Source organism: Montipora foliosa, chromosome 10 (genome assembly GCF_036669935.1).
Source record: "Montipora foliosa isolate CH-2021 chromosome 10, ASM3666993v2, whole genome shotgun sequence".
Lineage (NCBI taxonomy): Eukaryota > Metazoa > Cnidaria > Anthozoa > Scleractinia > Acroporidae > Montipora > Montipora foliosa.
The window spans coordinates 537,749-562,748 of NC_090878.1; the positions used below are offsets into that span (position 1 = coordinate 537,749).

At 38.7% G+C, this 25,000-nt stretch overlaps 1 long non-coding RNA gene and 1 pseudogene across 1 annotated transcript in view; one reads left to right on the plus strand and one right to left on the minus strand.

Annotated features, from left to right (window-relative positions):
- Positions 1–13,630: 13,630 nt before the first annotated feature.
- On the minus strand, positions 13,631–16,699 carry LOC137974179 (uncharacterized; annotated as a pseudogene).
- A 2,919-nt stretch (positions 16,700–19,618) lies between these two features.
- The window catches only part of LOC137974023 (uncharacterized), a 7,762-nt gene continuing 2,380 nt past the window's right edge, over positions 19,619–25,000 (plus strand). The window contains exons 1-2 of the long non-coding RNA XR_011117369.1: positions 19,619–19,819; positions 19,920–20,056. This is a non-coding gene — a long non-coding RNA (uncharacterized lncRNA). The remainder of the gene's footprint in view (positions 19,820–19,919; positions 20,057–25,000) is intronic.

Below are 25,000 nucleotides of genomic sequence, written 5' to 3' on the forward strand. Positions count from 1 at the left end.
GATGCACAAAGTAACAGGCGAAACCCAGTCAACCGTACACTCTTCGTGGACTGATTTCAGTTTTCATTACTGTGCGAACCAGAGCATTGCTGTTTCAAACTGAAATTTGACATCATTCTGCTAAAATTCACATGACCAGCCGGCTAATCAGTGTCAACTATTCTAAACCCGCATTTTTTGAACATCCACCAAATATATGCATAACGAACCAGCCAATACAGTTTTCTTAAAAAAAAAAATAGTTAACGCGAATACCGATTGTCACGCATACGCCTTACCGAAGCACTTTCTAAATTTAGCCCATATCGTTCCTAGACTAAAAACAAAACAATAATGCAAGGCTGGTCGTACGGCTGAGAGGATCTGTGTCAACCAGACCATTGCTGTTTCAAACTGAAATTTGACATTATTCTGCTAAAATTCACATGACCAGTCAGCTAATCAGTGTCAAGTATTCTAAACCGGCATTGTTTGAACATCCACCAAATATATGCATAACCAACTAGCCAATACAGTTTTCCTTAAAAAAAAAAAAAGGGATATATGTCACAGTGTCCCCCCTAAGTCTACTGCTCAATTAAACAAAAAATGTTGCGAAAGTGTTCACTAGATTGTTGGTGTGAATACATAGACTGAATGGGGCACTTCGAGACGCTTATTACGCTCATCTTATCAAGTGCAAACCTGGACTAAGTCGAAAAAACGAGAAAGCAAGAATTCACCTGCGTTATATGATTTTTTGGTGGAATTCTGACAGGTTAGCGTAAATCTTGTTTCACGGGCTTGCTCACAACGGCTAGTTGCTTATCTAACTACAATGATATTTCTATCTTTCATTGCTCTATTCAAGAAATACGGACCTTCAGAATCTTTTTAGTAGTAAATGCATATTTTAAAAATGGGATCCACAGAAGTTGAAACGTGTACCATGAGAATTAAAAGTTATCCTACCTTGAAAAACTGGCCATACCCTTTCTATGGATAAATCTGACAGTGCTCTAATATTTTACAAATCGATTCGTTGTCTTGATTGTCGTTGTTTGGGGATTCTGTCCGCTTGAGCCCTTTCCACATACCGAAATGTCATATGATAACCCATTGAAGTAGAACCAAGAAATCATAATTTTCCGACCATCGCCATGACGTCATCATCGTGTTTCCGGAAAAAAATAATATGGCGACACAAGCCAGAGGGAGGTTGTACTTCATGGGATGCCAGAAACAGCAAACCCGGTGTACTTTACCGACAATTGTTCCTCTTTGTTCGCAAGCATGGATTGCCAAGCAGTTTATTCCATCAAAAGGCAAATGGAAGCGCGTGCAAAGATTTAAATCTTCACGAAGTCGTTGGCCTTTCTCACCCAATGTTTTGTCGTTTCGCTTGAGTAGAGAACACTACATTACATAGGATGAAGATGAGGTTGACAAAGTATATATTGGTGTATGTTAACCGTTGCATAATTTTGAGAATTGTAATTTATTACACCAACAAGGCAAATGGAAACTCGTGCAAGGATTAAAGCTTCATAAATCTTCACGACGACGTCGGGCCTAGAGGCCTCCTCACCCGATGATTTGTCTTCTTGCCTTAATAAGTAGAGGACACTACATAACATAGGGTGAGGATTCTTCTTTAGTGTTGAGTAATCATAAAAATAACAGATTTTTTTTGTTCGTCTTCTTTTTTCCTTTTTTGTGTTTTTTTCCTTACTGCGTTACATTTTAGTGAGATACGGCGGTTCCAGGTTTAATATTAAAGCTTCAAATATTCGGGGAATTATCTTAGCTTGAATGAAAAAGCCAGGTAAATTTGATCTTTACGATTGGTCTACTAAACCAAGGTCAACCCTTAACCAATATGACTCAGTACTTCTTAATATCATTATTTCATACATTCCTTCATACATATCAATTAAAAAGTTATCAAACATGTAATTTACAGCAATGCATTACTTTCCTTAACCCATTCCCTCCTAAGAGTGGGACGCCAGATGATTTTACTCGTCAATATTTATGGGGTCACCTCTGACGAGAATGGGTTAGTGAGAGAGGTAAAGAGGTAAAATTTACAATGTAACTGAAATTTGTATGTTGGTTGTCATGGAGTTATGCATCCAGACATAAAAACATCCTTGCTCGATTCGATCACTAACCGGAACTGTAGGAACCTGTTCAGTTGACTAATCCTTTCCCCTTGCTCTGGATTGGAAGGATATGTATGTACTGACCACTAGCACTTATCCCATCTCCTTCAGACTTCCCCAGCTCGTTATTTTAGAAAGATTGTAGTAATATTATGAACACATAAGAGTATTCATCAAGGATAACCATGGTTATAATGAACTGTTTTTTTGTTATTTGTTATTGTGAAGTGGTGATGTTGTGGTTTTTATCACTTGTCAAAGTCATGGTTTGAGGTTAAATAAAAAAGAAACAATGAAACTCAAAATGAAAGTCATACTCAAGATACTGTAAGGTGTTCCTTTGCAAGAGCAATCAACTGTGCACCCAATAGTATTAGCATAGTAGCAATGCATCACATTTGTATGTGAAAAGGAGACTAATACATGTAAATACATGTCTAAGTTGGCCTTGAAAACACATGGGGCTCCACCATGCCAATATTAAGAAGCAAAAACAAAGGCGTAATCTGTGTTTGTTCCAGGTAGGGTTCCAAATGGCCTGGATAGAAATGAATGTTAACGTATACTCTGATTTAGAGATAACCAATTCCAACCATTCTGTTTGTCAGTGTTTTACTGAAAAATAATCCACGGTACAAGCCCACATCCAGAAGGAGGTGTCATATACCACTGGAAAATATCTTCTCTCCTTTTTCGATAATTTCTTTGGGTACTGTGTTTGCTTTTCAGTACTGTAGGTCTATAGGGCAAAACTAGTTAGTAAGATTAACACACTTGTTATGAGAAAAAGCCAAATGACATTACTTATCACAATTAACTACTTTAATTATAAAGTGATGATAGCATCTTTGCTAATCTCCTTTTTTGTCTGTTAACGTTTGCATTTCTGACATCTCCATTGCCAGCCATGGCACGTAAAACACTCCACATACTCTTTCTTATCATTTGGCAGCCTACAGAGGCAGTAGATTGGCACAGAGGTCTTCATGCATGACAGGTGGTATTGCACTCATTTGCTTGTCTTGGAGAAAGGAGTCATTTGCCCAGATTTCAGACAGCTTATGTAGTGTTGGCGCATCTGGCTCTGGCTGTACGTCTGTGTGGATGGGTCTAAACCATGACACAAGTCAGTAGCAAATGCTAAGGCAAACAACCCACAGTCGCTGCCACCAACTTGCCTTTGCACCTTCTCATTGACAAATGTTACAGTGTCCAAAGGGCACAACAGCATGCGGCAAGCATGGACATGGCATTTTGTACAAACTGTCAAACACTTTGACAACACCTACCTGACAACCAATTGTACTAATGCACACTCAGTGCCTGCCACCATTTATCACCTGTACAAACTCAGAGGTGGCAGGTATTACTAGTGGGCCTCTGACAGCAGGATCCTGGAGGCCATCAACTTGTGGGAAAGATGTCTTGAGCAGTATTTGGGCTGCATATATTTCTGAGTCATTCAGCCAGTAGGTAGGTGTCGATATTCCATCCCTACTTTCTTTGTAGAGAGTGAGTTTAAACTCAGTATTATCAGCACTGTTTATAGTAAGCCATATGACAGAACTGCATGGATCCTCATCATCATCATCATCATCATCATCATCATCATCAAGAATTAGGATGGGAGTTGTGGTGGAATAGATAATGTCTTTGTGGGGGTATTTGTTTCATCAGTAATGGGACTCACTGGATGACAAGATGGTTGTCCTTGTGTAGAGGTTTCTATTCCCATGGTTTGAGCTACTGGTGCGTTGCTGTCAGTTGCAGCATGAGAAGACACACGGAGCTTGCACTGTAAGTATCCAGGGGAGCTCCATACATTTCCTTATACTAAAAGTATAAGGATTTGTATGGAGCTTTTCGAGGAGGCTCACGGTACCCTGCTGTCCTTTCCGGTCGAGGTGTTTTAATCCGTTTTCACAGACAGAGCTTTGTCAGAAAAAATGTCATCGCCGACGAGGCAAACCAGCAATGAAGGAGGCAAGGGTGGGTTTTTACTTTTCATCAAGTTTCATCAAACCGGCATTGAGTTTTCTAAAGAACAAAAGGTCTTTGTTTAATATTTGCGATAGCTGAGCGGACGTAATTTTGGGAGATCAACTAATTGCGGAATTTACAAATGATGCGATACCAGAAAAGACGAACAGACGGATCATTCGCTCACGCAAAACACTCCAGAAGGAAGAGGGAAACAGAGGCAAGCACGGAGAATTCCTATCCCAGCGACGGCCGCCGAAGATGATGATAATGATTTGGTTCTGAATATTCCAAAAACTGCGAGAAGCCATCCTTCGGAAATTCCAGTCGGTCCTGGAAGCTTTGTCATTGGCATTATGGTGGTATCGAAAAGAAACATCCTTGCTGTACGACGCATTTTAAGCCAACAGAAAAAAAATTCAATATAGACATTTTGGCTCCTTCCACCCACCAGGAGTAGGGAAAGGCTTTGTAAAAAGATAAGCCCAATAACTACTAAGAACACTGATCCCTTCTCGAAAGGTATTCGAAGAGAATATATGCAACGTCAAGTCCCGCCTGTGCTTAAGGGGCTATCCGCATCTGTTCACAGAACAAATCCTCTCTGAAGTGAATTACAGGGACAGAAAAAGAAGACGCACAAAATAAATTACTGCCCTTTGTCACGTAATACCATTTATCAGTGCGTAACTTGAAAATAATATTGATGGCCCACTGGCATTTGATAGAAAATCAACCACGACTTTGGGAAATAAACAGAAACCTCCCATTATCTCATATAGGAGAAAAAAAATCCCAAAAAAAGACATACTCGTACTCGGGTCACCTTTAAATGCCATGTAAACAGTGTAAAGACAATTACTTTGTGAGACTCACTACAGAACTGACATGATATTCAAACCGCGGGCAGATGTAGTGAGAACTATTACTAGTAATTAAACAAATGACTCACATCGAAACTTTAGAGGGCCAAGAAAAAGAGAAAGGCAAGAAAAAATTTGTTCCATGAAGCAAAAGTAATTTCTGCTTCGGGTGACCACCAAAAGTCACGTACCACTTTGTCTTCTGACACAATTTCATTGGCTTTATGAAAAAAAGTACTTTTATAACGCTTCACCAGGCAGCCGAGACGAATGTGCTGACTCCAGCAGGCTGTATTTCCATATTTGAAAAGATCTGTTCTGCCTTAGTAGTATGGTGTCAGTCAGCTCGCGGGACACTTCTCTCTGAACCGCATGGGAGTTAAGGCATACAAGCCGGAGGATAGCGGTTCAGAGCAAAGTGTTGCGAGCTGACTTACACCATACCACTGCCTTATGCCACATGCATTTAAAAGGTTTCCTTCGCAATGATCTCAAGGCAAGCAATGTAGCCCGCAAAAAAAGCTCCAACCCTGTTATGATTAATTTTGGGTAGAGCGTTAAGGTATAATTGGTTTGGGCTCAAAAGGAAAGCCTGAGGTTAATACAGCACTAAACGCTATTTAGCCCCCGAAGTAAGAAGTGAATGCCGTTACAGCTTTGCCAGTGACATTTTTTTTTATTGGAACGAATGCTAAAGGCGGTATCCTCCCGGGTGTTCTGAACGATGGGATCTTATCGAAGAGTCCGAACACTGGTAAAAGATTCTACAACAGAAAGGCCTTGGGAGAGACCTAGCCCAGAGATTTTTACGAATGCGATTACTGAAGTAAGATGTTAGGATCGGAAATCAAAGTACATAGTTCCGAGGTAAGCAGCGAAAGGAAGTGCGAATTGTCCTAAAATTCGGTGCACGTTTTATCTAGCATCGGTGTACCGTGTAGCAAATTGAATTGATACCCATGCACAGTTTTAGAGATATCTTTGAGTAATTGATTAGTTAATAATCAATAAATAGGGACAAATCAACGGAAAAGGAATCACCAAAAGACTTTCAGCGCTTCTTGGTTAAAAATTTGAGGGGCTTTATTAAGCGGACACTTTTTAATAATATGTTCTATATGAAGTAATTTTGGATATATTTTGAATGATTTTGAATATATTTGGATTTTAATGAAATTACTGTAAATAAGTTTTCTTCTTTTTTTTTAACATTGTGACTGAAAATCCCTGTTGAAGGGAGTCTCAATAAAGTATGTATGTATGTATTACCGGTATAATGAAACAATTAACCATCAAGAACAAGTTCACGCTTCAATAATCCGGCATGTGTGAAATAAGGGAGTTCAGAGTTTCAAAAAACTTCGCGCGTCGGGATAAAAGCAAGCACATTAAGAAAAAAAGAGAAAATATTTCTAATGCAAATTCTTGCAGCTATTTACGATAACAAAAATGACAATTATATACTTGTTTTTATCCTGAGGCACACATTCGTTTCTTGAAACTCCGAACTGGCTTCAGGACGAGCTCAGTGTTCTTCATTAAAAAGTTTTGGTTGTTTTGGTGGAAAATGCTTTTTTTGCAGTCGCAGGTGTATGTATGGGGCAACTGGGGTGAAATCCGAGAGACAGCAACGGAACGGGCCAAAAAAAGGTTGTTGCGGTTCCTTCGATTTACCCCTGATATCGTCAACAGGAGCATTTCTAGCTTACTTCCACTTCAGTTCGACTGAAAGAAATCCATTGGCTTCTATATGTTCTCTCCCTGGTTAGTTCGTGTTCCTTTACACTTTCACCACTTTAATATTTGATCAGTTAAATGTTAGCCTTTAAAAAATACATCTATTGAAGGAACTTTTTTTTTAATGCTCTGTCTTGACTCCAGCAAATATAAAGTGGTGACCCTTTGGCATACTATTCATAATATTCTTGTTTTAACTGGTGGACTGAACAAGACATAAGCGATGCAAATCATGCATTTACAAACGTTTCTATTACTAGCCTTTAAAAAATAAACGATGAGAGCCCTGCGCCGGAATTTATTACTGACTTCTACTCAGGTACTTATTGCAGCTAGCACAACCCCACACAGATACCTCAATTTGAAAAAAAAAAGGCAGAAACGATAAACGCCTTGAGAAAAATGATACATACCTTCCAGAGAGTGGACAAACTTTCTACAGATGCGCAAGATGTACATACATTTAGATATTTTACCCAGAAAAATATCGCATTGTTACCAGTGGAGTGGCATATTCCTACAACAATACAGATAGACTTACTTAACAATATCGCAAATTCAGTCGGGTGATGGCATTTCAATTTTTCCAAGTACAACTAGTTCCTAATTCTTAGATGCCCAAATAATTACACATTTTGAACTTTTCTCAAGGAAACATCGTTGTCATTTCGGACCCATGTACTTTGAGTTAAGTCATCACCTAGTCATCGCATCAGTTGACAAAGGCAGATCTTCTATACCCAAAAACTTCAAAATAATTAAAGAGGCACTGTCATGCAAAATTTGCTGTTTTTGTGTTAAAACGGGTAAAAATCTCTCTTACTACTTTAGCTCACATAAACAACATTCCTGACAACCCGCTGACAAGATATGAAATATATTTATGGCACAAAAAGCTATCTATTCGTATTTAATTTTTGACCACTTCTGAAAATACGGTCTTCAAACTTAAAAACAAAACTGGCCAGCTTTTTTCAAGTTTTAATCCATTCCATCCTTCACTCCATCCTTGGCTGCAAACAACAAAGAATGGACTCAATGCACTTCAGTGGCTATTGGCAACAAAACTACAGCATTATTTTACGGTATTCATTCTTGCAAACACGTCCTTTAGTGTTTTGACGTTTGACTACCATAGCGTGACAGAACTTTAAGCTTCATAGAAAACAGCGCAGGAGTAATTATGATCTCTTCAGTAAAGCAAGGCCTAATAATATTGTCTTTGCTATAATGAAAGACTGGGTTATATTGTACTCATGGGTGTGCCACCTAAAGTACAGCCTAATAATATTATCTTGACTCTAACAAAACACTGGGTTATACTGTACTCATGGGTGTGCCAAGTAAAGTACAGCCTAATAATATTATCTTGACTCTAACAAAACACTGGGTTATACTGTACTCATGGGTGAGCCACATAAAGTACAGTCTAATAATATTATCTTGACACTAACAAAACGCTGGGTTATACTGTACTCATGGGTGTGCCACCTAAAGTACAGCCTACTAATATTATCTTGACTCTAACAAAACACTGGGTTACACTGCACTCATGGGTGTGCCACCTAAAGTACAGCCTAGTAATATTATCTTGGCTCTTACTGAAGACTAGTTTATACTGTACTCGTGGGTGAGCCACCTAAAGTACAGTCTAAAAATATTATCTTGACTATAACAAAACACTGGGTTATACTGTACGCATGGGTGAGCCACCTAAAGTACAGTCTAATAATATTATCTTGACACTAACAAAATACTGGGTTATACTGTACTCATGGGTGTGCCACCTAAAGTACAGCCTAATAATATTATCTTGACTCTAACAAAACAGTGGGTTATACTGCACTCATGGGTGTGCCACCTAAAGTACAGCCTAGTAATATTATCTTGGCTCTTACTGAAGACTAGTTTATACTGTACTCATGGGTGACCCACCTAAAGTACAGTCTAAAAATATTATCTTGACTATAACAAAACACTGGGTTATACTGTAAGCATGGGTGAGCCACCTAAAGTACAGTCTAATAATATTATCTTGGCTCTAACAAAACACTGGGTTATACTGCACTCATGGGTGTGCCACCTAAAGTACAGCCTAGTAATATTATCTTGGCTCTTACTAAAGACTGGTTTATACTGTACTCATGGGTGAGCCACCTAAAGTACAGTCTAATAATATTATCTTGAGTCTAACAAAACACTGGGTTATACTGCACTCATGGGTGTGCCACCTAAAGTACAGTCTAATAATATTATCTTGACTCTAACAAAACACTGGGTTATACTGTACTCATGGGTGAGCCACCTAAAGTACAGTCTAATAATATTATCTTGACACTAACAAAACGCTGGGTTATACTGTACTCATGGGTGTGCCACCTAAAGTACAGGCTAATAATATTATCTTGACTCTAACAAAACACTGGGTTATACTGCACTCATGGGTGTGCCACCTAAAGTACAGCCTAGTAATATTATCTTGGCTCTTACTGAAGACTAGTTTATACTGTACTCATGGGTGAGCCACCTAAAGTACAGTCTAATAATATTATCTTGACTCTAACAAAAGACTGGGTTATACTGCACTCATGGGTGTGCCACCTAAAGTACAGCCTAATAATATTATCTTGACTTTAACAAAACACTGGGTTATACTGCACTCATGGGTGTGCCACCTAAAGTACAGCCTAATAATATTATCTTGACTCTAACAAAACACTGGGTTATACTGCACTCATGGGTGCGCCACCTAAAGTACAGCCTAGTAATATTATCTTGGCTCTAACAAAACACTGGGTTATACTGTACTCATGGGTGTTCCACCTAATTATTGCCTTGGTTCTAACAAGAGAACCGGTTATACCATACTTTTGGGAGTGCCACCTAAATCACAGTCTAGTAATATTATCTTGGCTCTTTAAAAGTTCTCAAACAAACCAACATTATTGTACTTACAAACACAATATGTTCCTAAAGTGTACTCCGACCAATTATCTTTGGGCTACACTTAGCTAGCTAATCAAAGATAAAATTTAAAAATGAATTTCCAATAAATGTACATTTGGAGACAACATAATTTAGATAAGAATTCAGTTAACACAAATTCTAATTAACATCGAACATGGATCCGGCAAGAAGTAACTCTGTTTAAAATTAAAGTCTTGGATGTATTCAGATCCTGAAAAGGCTTCTTGAACTTGGATAGTGGCTGAGAAAGTTCTGCAATTTCCTCAAGGTGCTCGAGTATTCGAAACTCAGTTAGACCTGAAATAACAATAGTGAGAATGAAAATGATAATACCGGTAATGATAATAATAATAATAATAATCATCATCATCATCATAATCATAATCATAATAATAATAATCATAATAATAATAATCATAATAAACATCACATTCAGTTTTGAGGTGAAGAAATTAAGTCAATATCTGTTGTATTAAATAAATTATTGTCATAATTAATGTCGCAATTAATTATTATTATCATAATAATAATAACAATAATAATAATAATAATTGAGGGGAAATAATTTAAGTGAACATCTGGTGTATGAAATAATTTTTCAATGTAAAGAAACAAACCAAGCAAAACAAATACAATGAAACATGTAAACATAAACATTATGCTTTATTTTTTAAAGAAATCATGGCCAAATTACTAAAGTAACATAAACTTGATCAATTCTTAGTGTTTTATATATTCTTACCCCTGTTCGTTCAAGCCCTGTGATGTTAATCACTGACTGCCATGTTTTAGAGGAGACCCTTGCCTTCGCCTAAAAGTGGACAGGCTTCCAGTCACGTACTCTCAAGCTCTCCACGTATCTTGAACGTGTGCCATCGCCAACAAGTTCCTCCACGGCCCTCTTTAACCCTCTTTTACCCACTTTTTACAGAAACGTCCTCCACGATTTCATTGATGGCCTTGGCTTCGATTCTGAGTCGCCAAATACACACATTGAAAGCACCATTAGCCAAATTTCCTTTCTGTTTGTTGCACACATCATCAAAATTCTTCATTATGCGATTACTTCGCTGCTCCATGAGCAAAACCTTCTCAGGCGTGTCTGAATCGTCCATTTCAAATGATGAAAGCGACAATTTGCTCGGCGTGGTTGAGGGCATTTGAATCCAAACATCGAGAAGCAAGTGGTCGTTCGGAGGTTGCTTGATAATCAAGTCCAATGAGTTCAAAAAGTCTCGCAAATGCGAGAAAAACTCATCCGAATCTTCGATTGTTGAGTGTATTCTGGCGAAGAAAAACGGATATCAGTCAAAAGGACGAATAGACAATTTCCATTCCATTCGATTCGACGAACGACCATCTTGCAATCGAAGATCCTCTGGAAAACTTCAAGCGACACGTGGCAATCGTTTACATCGCGTCGGAGTCGAGGTTGAGAACATACCAGTAGCAATGATGACTCTAAGTCATCACTTACGCGAGTAAATGTTTGTTTTTTTTTTTTGGCGCATTCTTCCTCAAAACTAAATTTTTGGGTGCGCCACAAGTTGAAATACGAAACTGAAGAGAACATGTGATTAAATAAATGGCCTATTGAATGAATACAGTAACGAGCCATAACATAATCCACACCACTTTAATGAAGCAGCGTTGAAAACTTATCTCATTAATCCGTGACACATTTAATGAAATTATCACACCTACAAGGGGAAAGCACAGTGTGAACAATACTTGCAGTGCAAACCTTTTGTGTCTTCTCATGCACCTGAGTGGGGTTTTTATGCATTGTTGTGGCAGCTGGCTCTGTTGCGGGGGTTTCTGGTATTGTGATAGGTGTTGCTGGTACTTTGAAGGACGTTGATGATACTGTAACAGGTTGTGTTCTTGCAGTCGTTGGTACGAATGTTGGGGTTTCAGGTACATAGGTGACTGGTTCTTTAAAGGCTCTTTCCCTTGCTGTGGTTAGGGTTGCTGATGCTGTGATAGTGTTTGCTGATTCTATGACAGTTGTTGGTTTTGTTACGGCAGGGGTAAGTGGCACTGTGGTGAAGTCTTCTGATATAGTCCTGGGAGTTGCTGGCATTGTAGTGCAGGTTGTTGGCATTGTGGTAGGGGTTCCTGGTACAGTCCTTGGGACTGATGGCACTCTGACAGGGGTTGCTGGCACAGTGACAGGGGTTGCTGGTAAATGTACAGTGGCAGGGATTGCTGGCACTGTAGTGGTAGTTGATGGTACTGTGGTGAAGGTTATTGGTGCTGTCTTGGCAGATATGCGCACTGAGCTTGTGGGAACGGGGACATGTACTTGGAATGTATTCCTCATCACTGCAGCCTTAATGCCATGGCGTCCTTTGAATTTGTGTTTTCGTGGACATGTTTTAGGGATTTTAGGGAGTTTTTTTCCGGGGTGATCACTTTGTCTGAGCTTTCTTTTCTTTACTTCTGGCTCTCCACTTTCTACTTGCAAACCACCTTTAGAGGGGGAAATCATCTTCAGCTTCTGGTATATGCCCTGCAGCTCTGTTTTTAAGGATTCCAGCTCCTCCAAGTCATCTATGAGAAAGGTCAGTTGTCTAATTTCATTAAGTGTTTCTCTGCAAATGCTGCCCAGTGCTTTAGAACAAACTTTTCTATTTGGGAGGTTTGCATATGAATGTGTGGTTGATGCTGTAATCTCCCAATGAAAGTTGTCATGATTGGGCATTGATGATTTTGCACTGTTGTCAACAAGTTCATGGGAGGAACTGGAACTGTTGGTTGGCTTTCCATGTCCTATAATGGCCTCATCGAGAGTAAGCAAAGGCGAGTTTGCGTAATCATCAGGCAATTTGTCCCATCCCCATTGTGGATGATGTCTAAATATGGCAAAAAAATGCTTGCATGGGAAATGGTTGGGCACCCATGAGAAGCACTGACAGGATGGTTGCTGCACTTCATTTCCAAAAGAAACCAAGTACCACTTTTCACAAGCTTCTTGACTTTTCACTAGAAATACTCCTTCAGTGCCAGTAACCTTAATGTGTGAGGCTGGAATATCTTAAGCAAGGTCTATCTTTTGCCTAGCAGAGTCAATGACTGCCTTTGGCCTGTTATGAAGGTAACTGATATCACTCCCATATGGACGGTACAAGGAGTGGGACCTTGTGTTCTTCTCTACGTATCTAATGGAGTAAATTAAGGAAAGTTTAGCCACCTCGTAATATGGCACAAACTGTTTTCTAATGTTTCTGTTAGTAACAGATTGTTACATAATGATAATCTTATTTCTAACAATGTGAAGGGCAGAGGAAATGTCAACTTACTATAAAGTGTCCTTTTGCAATGATAACATATATGCAGCCATGGACTTCAGGATTTTGGTTTGTAATTTTTCCCAGTTCTTAGGGTAGAGAGGAATTTTTCAGAAAATCAAGGTTGTTGTTTAATATTTACTCTCAGTCTTAAACAATATCAAATGGCGGGGGGGGTGTACTGCAAGAAAAATTGGGTGGGGGTGTGCAGCATGCTTCCTGAAACCCTTGCCCTATGTCAGACCAAAATCTGTGATTTCCCCTACCCTATTTCAGACCTGACCAAAAATTGGATACCCTATTTCAGACCTATTTGAGCTGTTACAAGGTTGGCGTGATAATTTGAGAAGTGCTTCTCTTGATGGTCTTCTTGCCGATGAAGAAGTATCTTCTAAAAACAGACCCAATTCAAGACTTCAATGCACAAACAATACCCTATTTCAGACCAAAATGGTCAAAATCTATACGCCTATTTCAGACCAAAACCGCTAAAAAACCATACCCTTTGGGGCCACAGATAACTATATAGTCCATATAAGGGACTACCTCCTCCTCCTCCCCCCCCCCCTCCCCCAGAGAATTTTTTTAATTGTTAAAATATTGATTCCTTTTTTTTTCTTTTCCTGGTTATTATAATAGTCTTTATTTCTTAAGTGTGTTTGTCTATATTTCTTAAACATACAGTCTTGTACCTTGCATACTTTTCAGGAAGTAACTCTGTAATGAGAACAGATAGAAGACCACTGAGGGACTTGTCACGATGACTTGCAAAAAAGTTATACTTCAGGTCCTCATTTTGCCGTTCAACCCCATTTGTAGTGTGGATAGAGATGTCACTGCGGTATGCTCAAACCCAAAGCTAGAAATATAGTTTTTTTTTTTTTTAATTATTAATTAATTGAAGTTACTAGACCCATCAGTGTATTGAACTTTGCATTTAACCAAGGAAGGGCGTTATGTGCATCAGCTCAGTTGAAGGAGACATTCATAAAATCAACAAACGTTTGGCTCACAGATTCTAAAAGGCTTGGATTTACTGTGTTAACTCTTGGTGGCGATCAAGCCTAGTATGACAGGTTGGAATGGTCAGTAATTGGTCCTAAGGTTACCACTTTTGAGAGCATTTCCCATTTTTTAAGTGGATAGAAACGAGATCATATTTCAAATAGAAAGCGAACTGGTGTATGAATGTGGCTAAGATGAAATATTATAATTAAAATGTAAAGGCATACATACAGTGTACATGTTGTATGAATGATAGCTGAAGCAGAAAGCCATGTATGTTTTGATTTTGCTAACCTTGTGCTCTCTTAACCAGTGATTTTCAAACCAGTCATGCAGACGGCAGTTTTCCTTCCAGAAATGGCATTCTTTCAGTGCTTTCACTTGACTTGCGTAAAGCTCCTGAGATTCGGCACTTGCCACAAGTCGGAGTTTTGCAAGTACTTCTTCTCTATTTGAATTCACATCGTTTGCTGATTTGGCTGTCCATCTCTCCCAGGCATGTTCTCTGTGAAAGTCACAGAGGAATACCTTTCACCCTGCATTTAATGAAATGTAACACTAAGATGGTCGGAGCATAAATCATAGATTTAAGGATCATTGGGAGAACAATTTAGACCTTCTGAGCACAGGGTTTCATCTCATTTTCTGCCCCCCCTTCCTTCCCCCTTTATTCTTTATTGTCAGTGTAAATGACTTCAGAATACTACCACACAGACATACTTTGACAACCACTAAATAAGTTTTTGCTTGAAGCAGGTCTATTGATGTCACCTCATTATGATGTCAGCAACAGGCATTTACAAGTATTGAATGACTTTTAAAAAATCACACTATTTTCCATGATATTCAGTAAAAAAAAAATGGTGAGAATAGCATTACCTTGATATGTTTATTGAATCTGAATTAACTAAAAAATTGTTTGGAAAATGTACTAGTAGTTCAGTCTAACATTTTTCAGGATATGTTTGTGTGTTTTTTGTTGCTTTGCTTATAGTTTTATGCTGTTGTTGTGATTTTTTCAGAATTAACAAAACTTATTTCTAATTACTTAATGAGTATTGTTTTATGTAATGACTATCCATCAAAGGTCATCAAAGATCATTTAACTCCCTGCCTACCTGGAAATACTTCTTCAATGGCTGTGATCTCTTGTTCACAATTGTCTGTCATGAAGTATTTGGGATTCCATCCATTCATCTCTCTCCACTAGTGAAGTATTTGTAGTGCCTCTTTTATGCATGCAGAAGTTTCGTTTTGTGTTATGAATGATCCAACCACTTGGTAGTCAACATTCGTTGACAAGTGGCATCCAGCAAGCACATGCGATTGCCATATCTTTGTAGGAGTCTATGCTGCCAGGATCTTTTATGGACAAAGAGCAGGGTAGTGTCAGAATGGCCTTCAGGTGGATCATTTTTGTTGGGAGAAACCGCGCTGCATGGCCGGAAGAAGAAGAGGTCTCCTTGGTTCACAGATTTCCACTGAAAACATTTTTGTACAATATTTTCTTGATCTATCTCAGAGAATCGACTTTTTACAGAAGCACGGTACATGTGACTTCTGATGTCAGCTAGCTTTGGGAAGAAGCGACGGTTCAGGGGAGACGGTTGACTTTCATCTTCAGACAGTATTTCATTTTTCACATAGCTTTTTATGTGTCTCCTCATCTCATGAGTGTTTTTCACGCCTTCATGGACTAGCTCATCAATTTTTTTTACTATCCTGCTATCCACAGATTGGGAAAGGCCACTTCCCTGCAAAATGTTTAAGCACATGTTAAACCCAAAACAATTACTGCAATATATTGATGTGAAATCCGGAAAACCAAGAAAACTAGAAAATATGAATAGAATTTATTATGGTGCAAGTAAAAGTCACTTGGGTGAGATGATTGTTGCTGATTACTTTGGGGTTATGTGCGTTGCTCACATTTCCTGAATTTTGCTGTTAATGGTCATTCAATCTAGAACATTTCAGGTCGTTATCATTTCTCCAGTTTGACAGTAACTAAACATATAATTGAGTGAGAGGCACCCTTAAATTATTGCTGGAGAAACTAATCAGTTCGAGTACTGACGGTAGACTCTGATGTATTAAAGGTCAATCCCTGTATAAGTGTAGTTATTTAATTATTCATTTTTGGGTGTAGCATTATCTTTTCAAGGACTAATATTACATTCAAATCTCTTTTTCTCTCTATTGTCTATTGTCTTACCTCTCCCATAAGGTGATGTGCATGGTCTGTACTAGAGAGAAATTCTATATAGATTCTTCTCTCAGATCTCACTGTTCCTTTACTTAGATCTTCCTTCAGTCTCTTTGATGTCTTTGCCCTTGCATTTTTTCAATCCTCTTCAGTCTGGAATGTAGTGTGTACCTGTTAGCTGCAAGATCATGCAACTTTTACAATAAATTCTAATTGTTATGTACCTTGTAATCTGGAAATGCTACAACATCCCTCAATTTTAATCTTGCTGGACAGCTTGCTTTTTTGGACGGCTGTACTAGGAATCTATTCTTTTTAAAGACAAAATCTCCATCCTAAACAAAAAATCGAAGCTATTATTCATTAATCAAATTGGATTCCGAATAAACTAATGAATAGTAGCAATATTCTTGTTTCACCCACTTCCTCTCGTTGTTGTTGCTGTTTCCTTTTCACAGCAGCATTTCTGTCTTTCCCGTGCTGGCAATCGAAGAACTTGCAGCCCATTATGTAAAAAGGTACTCCTGTAAACTCAATTTTTTTTACCCTTGACCTCCTTGGGCTCTTCTCAATAAAGTCGATGATTTCCTTTTTTACAATCTGTGGATCGGCAACAACTACTTATAAAAGGTGTTATTTGAAACTTCTAACATGTGATGATCGATTACCAATTTCTTATTTGCTTGTGATAATCCTTGCCATGTTTAAGGATCAGACATTGATGTATAAATGGTAAATTGTCTTTATCTTGGTCCCCATCTTTTTGGCCCTAAAATTGTTTACAGAAGACATCTTTACAACCCATCTTATCCTTAGGTCCCTGGTCCCAAAGAATGTTGGGGGTCTTTTGTCCCTCTCAGTAAATCAGATAGGGAACCTTTGACAAATTACAGAAACTGAGAAATTTCCCAAACAACCGTTGCCTATCATAGAAAAGCATGCCATATTATGACTTTGGAGGAAAGCAACCAAGATGAAAGTGAATCAGACAATATTGACAATAGCTTTAAAATGGCAAAGATAGCTAGAGTTCTGTGTTGCATAGCACTTTTGACAAATCAAAGTGTTATTCATAATGCTTGTCCCCAGCAAGTTTGCACAAAATAACTCCTCCCCCTTTGGGATTTTCACCAACTTTTTCTCCATCCTCTTTTCATTTATCTCCCTTTTGAACGAACATGAAAAAGAAATTTCCTCCCCTAGTTGCACTTGCATCTACCCTGGGCATCTCTTCTAGATTATGACTGGTCCCTTTATATTGTTGGTTATATTTATGTCATCATTTAAATATTTACTTGTCTTTCTTCCTCTTTTCATTGAAAGAGGTAATTTGAGTATAATAATTATTACTCTTTCATGATCAAGCTTTTCAAGTGGGTTAAATATCACTAATATCCACAGAGGATGCCTTCTGGATTAACTATTAAAAAAGCTTTAGCATACCGTCATGTCCAAAGTTCTTATCAGCCTTGTGACAGAAAAATTTTACAGTGTTTTTCTTTTCAAAATTTGAAATCAACTTCTCGGCCTGATTGCGCGAAGAAACAGCTGATTCTTTTTGGGTATTCTTCGCACATAACAGACTTTGTAAAATTCCCTTTCATTGTTGACGAATGCAGCAAGCTACAATTTGGTTTCCCCGCCAGATTTCACGCAAGCACATGCAGGTCAGCGGGAGAAGGAAGTTGAATTTTAACTACGAAACCCGAGACCATTTCACTCACCAAGTTGTTTGATGGTAAACAGATTAATGATAGGTATACTTAAGCCGATTAACATATTACAATATTAATTTCTACTTCTTCGATCCGGCAGTGTTCTCATATTTGAATTTGTGAGCGCATTTCCATTTGCCTTTTTGTGGAATAAATTACAATTCTGAAAGCCATGGAACGGATAGCATACACTATTACATACTTTTAAAACCTCACTCTCACCCTACGTAGTGTTTTCTTCTCAAGCGAAAAGATAAATCATCGGGTGAGGAGGCCTCTAGGCCCGACGTCGTCGTGAAGATTTATGAAGCTTTAATCCTTGCACAAGTTTCCATTTGCCTTGTTGGTGTAATAAATTACAATTCTCAAACTTATGCAACGGTTAACATACACCAATATATACTTTCTCAACCTCATCCTCACCCTATGTAGTGTAGTGTTCTCTACTCAAGCGAAACGACAAAACATCGGGTGAGAAAGGCTAACGACGTCGTGAAGATTTAAATCTTTGCAGGCGCTTCCATTTGCCTTTTGATGGAATAAACTGCTTGGCAATCCATGCTTGCGAACAAAGAGGAACAATTGTCGGTAAATTACACTGGCTTTGCAGTTTCTGGCATAACATGAAGTACAACCTCTCTCTGGCTTGTGTCGCCATATTATTTTTTTCCGGAAACACGATGATGACGTCATGGCGATGGTCGGAAAATTACGATTTCTTGGCTCTACTTCACCCTATGTTGTCTAATGCTGACCTTTCCACATCACTTTTTCAAGTGAAAGTAAGAGGAAGTGACGTCAATCAGTTGTTTGCTTTGTTTCGCATGATGGAAAGCCTTTAACTATTAAATTATCACTCTTTAGCCACCTTGGCACGAAACACTTTCAGCCTGCTGGCCACTTTTTTAAGTAATGTATACAGGAAGTGAGGTCACGGTCGGTTGTTTGTTTCGTTACCGAGTCGCAAGAATGTAAATAATACCATAGAGAGAGTAGCTTGATCCAGAAGAGCCATTTTTTTTTAAGTATGATAATTAGTTAATACTTTCAATTGAATGGCGAGCTTGTACAATTTGAAAACTTATCAGGACTGGTTGAATCCTTTGGACGCTACATTTTCCTAAGGTGAAACCAAGTCAACCCGAACAAGTCGCGTGAACTGATGCGTGTCCGTCAAAACACAAATGATTACAATTTCGTCGAGATTCTCAAAAATCAACGGCCGAGCAAAAGTCAGTGAATAGCGGTATTTCGCGTGTCCCGTCACCCGTGTTTATTAATGTACCAACCAGAGAATTGCTATTTCAAACTGAAATTTGACATCCTAAAATTCACATAACCACTGTCCATTTTGCTGCAGTGAACAAAATAATCGAGTAATTACCCAATAACTCAATTTATTTTGACACGCATGGCTACAATACCAATTAACAAAGACAGAGATAACGTGGATTTTGCAACCATTTAACATTTCAATCCAGTCGGCTTAAGCCAGTATGACTGAGGTGTAAAAATTTCTTATTAGGATCCTTTCATTCGCTTTCGTGTACGTTATGTTTATCCTTTAGTGCACATGTTCGTTTGTTTTGCATCTGGAAGATGTAAGTTTCAATATTATAACCTCTCCCTAAGGGTTATCACGCATAGCTAAACCAATGAAATCCCCGCGTCCTAATTGCTCGGATACATGAAATTCTTTGTGCATTTCGTTGCACCGAAAAAAGACAACCGAGATTATTCAGGTATTCGAAGTAATAATTGTTGGTTTTTCGATCGATTTCCCTCGATGTACCAGTGTGACAAATAATTTGGAACATTGCAATGCATCTGGAAGCGCAAAAACAAAGCACAGATGATTTCAACGCGTACGATCGCATCCTCAAAAGGTGCAGCGACCTGCAGTCATGATAATGTGAGTTGCTGACAGATGTAAAACAGGATTGTCTTTCAAACAATCTTTATTTTATCCTTATGACTCGTTTTTTTATTATTAATGTGTATTTTACCCTCAGCCTGCATTTTACCCCCGGTCTGCAGTCTGCAGTCTGCTGTCTGCTGTCTGCGTTTTACACTGACCGCCCAAATAACCGATTTTTCGACGGAAAATTCCTCCCAGAGGATAAAACTATTCACTGGACATGTAATAAAGGTAAATATGTTCGAGCGAAAGCGAAAACAAGCGAATATTTTGACGGAAAACCCAATAATGTGAGATCAAAGGAACATGTGGTGGGAGGCACGGTGCGCTCGACTCCGGATCGAGTGGTCCGGGTTCGGGGCCTGGCAGGGGACATTGTGTTGTGTTCTTGGGCAAGACACTTTACTCTCACGGTGCCTCTCTCCACCCAGGTGTATAAATGGGTACCGGCGTAATGCTGGGGGTAACCCTGCGATGGACTAGCATCCCATCCAGGGGGGAGTACAAATACTCCTAGTCGCTTCATGCTACAGAAACCGGAGATAAGCGCCGGCCTGATGAGCCTTCTGGCTCGTAAGCGGAGACTTTACTTTACTTTCGACAATAGTTTTACCTTTTCAGCGATTTTAACTCTTGAAATTCCATTCAATCCACCTGGTCTAGTCTTTGAATTCACTATTATCGTTGCTCTGCGAATCTTCGGTGTTCTACATAACAGCACACTTGGTAAAAGACGACTCGACGGGCGACAGATTGTTGTCGATGTTGTCGCCTGTCTTGTTCAGTATCCAATTGATTTGCCATTATTGAGCTTCATAAGGGTATATTTTGTTCAAAGATCCACTAAAACGCCATTCGTGCTACATGACTTTCGACGCCATTGCCGGTTAAGTTAATCGTTATAATGTGTCCACCAGAGAAATCTACGCATTTCCCACTACCCTCTCGATCCTAAGAAAATACGCGCAGCAGGGCTCTATGCACAAAGATACCACTTAGCAGGGGAGTGACAGGCAAGACTTTTACCGACACGGGAAAAAAAAAACTAAAAAAAAAGAAAAAAAATAAAATAAATAAAACAAACAAACTAAACGCAGACCTCGACTGGGTTTGCCATAAGGCAACCCAGTAAAAACGGCAAGGCATATTCATAGTACTGGGATGTGACAAAATTAAATTTGAAACGTTAAATAAAAAAATTCATGTTAAACAAAAAGAAAGAAAAAGTTTCGCGCGAATGGAATCCCGCTTCCGCATTTAGTTTCGGTCTTTTGTTTTTGATCAAAAACGTTTCAAATATCATCAATCGACTTTGCCAAGGCATTTCTTGAGGACTTTAAAGTTCTTAATTAAACTGTCAGGTGTTAAGGCATGCTCGACCCTGAAATGTTTTCCAATTACGGAATGTTTATCTTAGACCGTGCAAAACGCTTGTCGCTACGCAAGACTTCTTTCGCAGGAATGTAAGAACTTAAAAGTTTTAAAATTGAAATTTCCCGAGAAGCTCATCGACTCAGCTATCAATCGCATCCAGCATCCTACAGACCCAGTTCAAACACCATCTGACAGCTCTGTTCGGATTACGTTGCCATTCAAAGATCAGAAATCGGCTGACGTTGTTCGCAAGATAACTTGGCGACCTCGGAACGAAAATTAATCAGCAACTGCAGCCAGTGTTCACAAGCAAAAAGATCATTGATTATCTAAGAATTCACGGAAGAAAAGCCTCCCATGATAAACCAGCAAAGTGTAAAACTATGAATTCACATGTGATTTGTGCGATGCAAATTATATTGGTTACACTTGCCGGCGTCTCCATCGACGCGTAGAAGAACATAAACATGAATTTATATATATTCTTTTCTTTTTCTTTTTCTTTCTTTTGTTATTTAACATGAATGTTTTCATGTAACGTTTCAAATTTAATTTTGTCACATCCCAGTACTATAAGTATGCCTGGCCGTTATTTTTTACTTGTTCGATCGACAATGATGACACGAAGTCGTCGAAACGTCATGTTACTTTCCTCTCGTTAATTTTCTTACTTAACTGATAATTAGTCGACAATTTCAGTATACTCAAAACCAGAATAAACTGCAACAACTTAGAATCGGACAAACTAACGATTTGCGATACGGAGACCTGTATAAGCTTTTACACTCGTGGCTAATATTGTACTTGGAACGAGATAGATTGATATTCTGTATTAGAACAGGTAACAAGCAAGCGGATACAAGCAATCGGTCGTTGTTATATCAGACCTTCACGGATGATCGCGGCAGGTGATGTCGTGTAAGAATGCCGTGTCATGTATGAAAATTTGCATTAGGTCCAAAGTTGTTGACAGGACATCGAAACAGGTAAACTGCGATCGGCCACTCCTTTAGGGAGCAAGTCAAAACAATGTCCTTTTTCTCCACATGACGGCCGTGAAAGCAGAAATATGTGAGAAGAAAGCGCCTCAGTGATCGCTGGTTACTCGTCGGTTGAATCCCCTCACTGTTAATAACTTTTCTAATTGGTTGACTCTTTTGGAAGCTCTAATTGCAAAACAATCCCAAGAATGCCACTCATTCACACCAGTTTTATCAGTGTTATGTGTAATTACTAAATCATTTCTCAGTTAACTTTGAACAGCGGTTGTTTTCCCAACATAACTCTTCCTTTCTCACTCCGTTCGAAAAATATTTAGGAACGCTCAGCCTCAGCTCCAAAATTAGACGTGAAAAGAGAAAAGAAAAGAGAAAAGTGAAGGGAGTGTATTACGTTGTCTGGGTTCTCGTGGTTTTAATACAATTAATTTACTCTTAAGCCTCACCATAGTTAGTATGGCTTCACAAAAGGGCGTTGTTTGATGGATGCCGTGGAGCAATGATCCGTGAGATCGGAGAAAGCTATGGAATATACGGGAATTTTGGAGAGCGGTTTTAGCTATAGAACCTGGTTAAAAGAGCTGCGGTGTTGATATTGAACTGATCGCCAGTGCACTGATGCCAAGTACAAGAAACAAGAAAGAAAAACTAGATGCGCTTCATGGGAATATTAAAGGAGATTCGGTAACGCTCGTTTGTACCAATCCAGCTTCGCCTATACTGTCGTAGATGGCTGAAGAACTATATGCAAGTAGCAAACCTAAATCTCTCCGCTGAGGTAAAACTACTGGATATAATCGATGTCTTTTGCAGACATAGAAAAAAACAAAATCGAACAAAAAATACAAGAGAATATAAGTTAAAAGGAATAACTGTATTGTGTACAATAGTAGAAATAATTGTATACATATCTCCAAATTACGAATGACGTAAGGAGCATACAAATTTAAAAAGATATAAATACAACACTGAATACTCTAAGTAATTAAAATCTATTCATATATTCGTGAGTCATAATGAACAGAAAGGACAGAAGTCATCGAGAGAAAGGTTTAATTTAGATAATTGTTTTTTGAAAGTCTCGAGATCCTCAGCTTAATGAACTTTTGCTGGCAAATTCTTTCAGGTGCGACTTATAAAATAATTGAAAGAATTACTTTTACAAATTAAAGCAGAAAATGCGAAATCACTGGCTGAAGCTTGAAACGTCAGCTTTTGATTTCCTCAGTTACGGTGGTCAATTAACCATATCAACTCAGTTGATAAATCAAACTACATGTAGAACGCGCTAACCACATAGGCTTTTTCGAGAATTACCCCGCCTGTAGCTGAAGTGATACTATGAAAAACTCAATTTCTGTTATTCAATTGAGAGACAGTTTTCTCTTCCATTTTTCGTTTTATAATTCTCATCTGCTTTTCCGTTACATGTTTTTAAACTGTTAGTGAAAAGTCTACCGTGCTGTATTAACTAAACGAAGGCTCACCAGATAAACGTATAAACTACGTTTTTCGGACGTAAAATCACCTGCCTTTAACTTGAGAACCCGCGCTTTCTCCCCTTAATTGGCACGTCCTTGAAAATAGTAACACTTGAATTGGTAGGTATTAGTACAGTTTGCACAAGAAACGGCCTTCGCTTCCTTAAGCGGTGTTTTATCGTTTATAACGGGAGATATTAGCTTTTATTTCGCAATGCTGCTAAGTGCGTATTGGTAATGTCAACAAAAGTAATTAAATAAAGGAAATACATATGATTCCTAGAATACATAGAAGTCGTCTTTGATTTGATGGCCAGTTTTCTACCAGAAGCAAGTGTGGACTTTAATGTACCAAATATCAAAATTGTAGCAAAACAAATTAAAATGCTGAGTATTGATTAAGTTGCTATGTGTTTCGAAAACAAACTGGGTTTCAGCCTTGTCAACGCAAGTCGCAAGTACGTCGCACTTGGCTTTAAATTTGCCAATTTAGGGTCCGGTTTGCTTTCATTGTTTCGTTATTGTAATGTTCGACACGTCACGGAGCTTCCAAACGCGCACCTGCCCTTGGGAAATTTAGCGCCCCCTGGGCGGCGCCGCGGTGTACACATAGAGTTTAGTAGTTCGATTTGTCATTGCATATAAAGATTAACTTTCACAGCTGCCAGACTCACTATCCATTTGCAACAGCTAGAGTTAACACGCAGCTTCTTGCGCGCCTCAAGCTCAACAGGCTGTGTCATTGTTAGTAGAGATGGATAACATTCCTGGCTTGATTTCCGTGTTTCACTTCCCCACCGACGCAGCAACACAGTTTCTTTATAAACTAAACTGCTTTACCCATTTTTACAAATTAAAGCATCCAGGAATCTTCCATTCTTTCCTCTTGATTCATTAAAATATCTGAATAGAAGTTTCCAATAATAAGGGAATTGTGATGATATTTGAAAGAACAGTTGACAAATGTCATAACCTGCGTAGCTGGTGGTATTAGGGAGTTTAAGATCTACGACGCGACGGCAACGAAAACGTCACAAATTTTGCATATTTAATGAGCAAAAACAATAGTTTTGCACGCTCTGCACGTGCATTTTTTATTTTTGTACATTTTTTTCACGTTTTTGGCAAATCTGCGACGTGAAATGACCAATTCTCAAGTTTTACGGAGAACATGAACACAAGGCAGCGAATATGGATTCTGTCGTAGCTTCAATACCGCACCGTCCTAATTTAGTTCCTGGGAAGTTGCGCAAACCGACGTAATGACGAAGCGATTAAAATGTCTGAACTTGCAGTTTTAAATGACGTTTTTGTTACCGTCG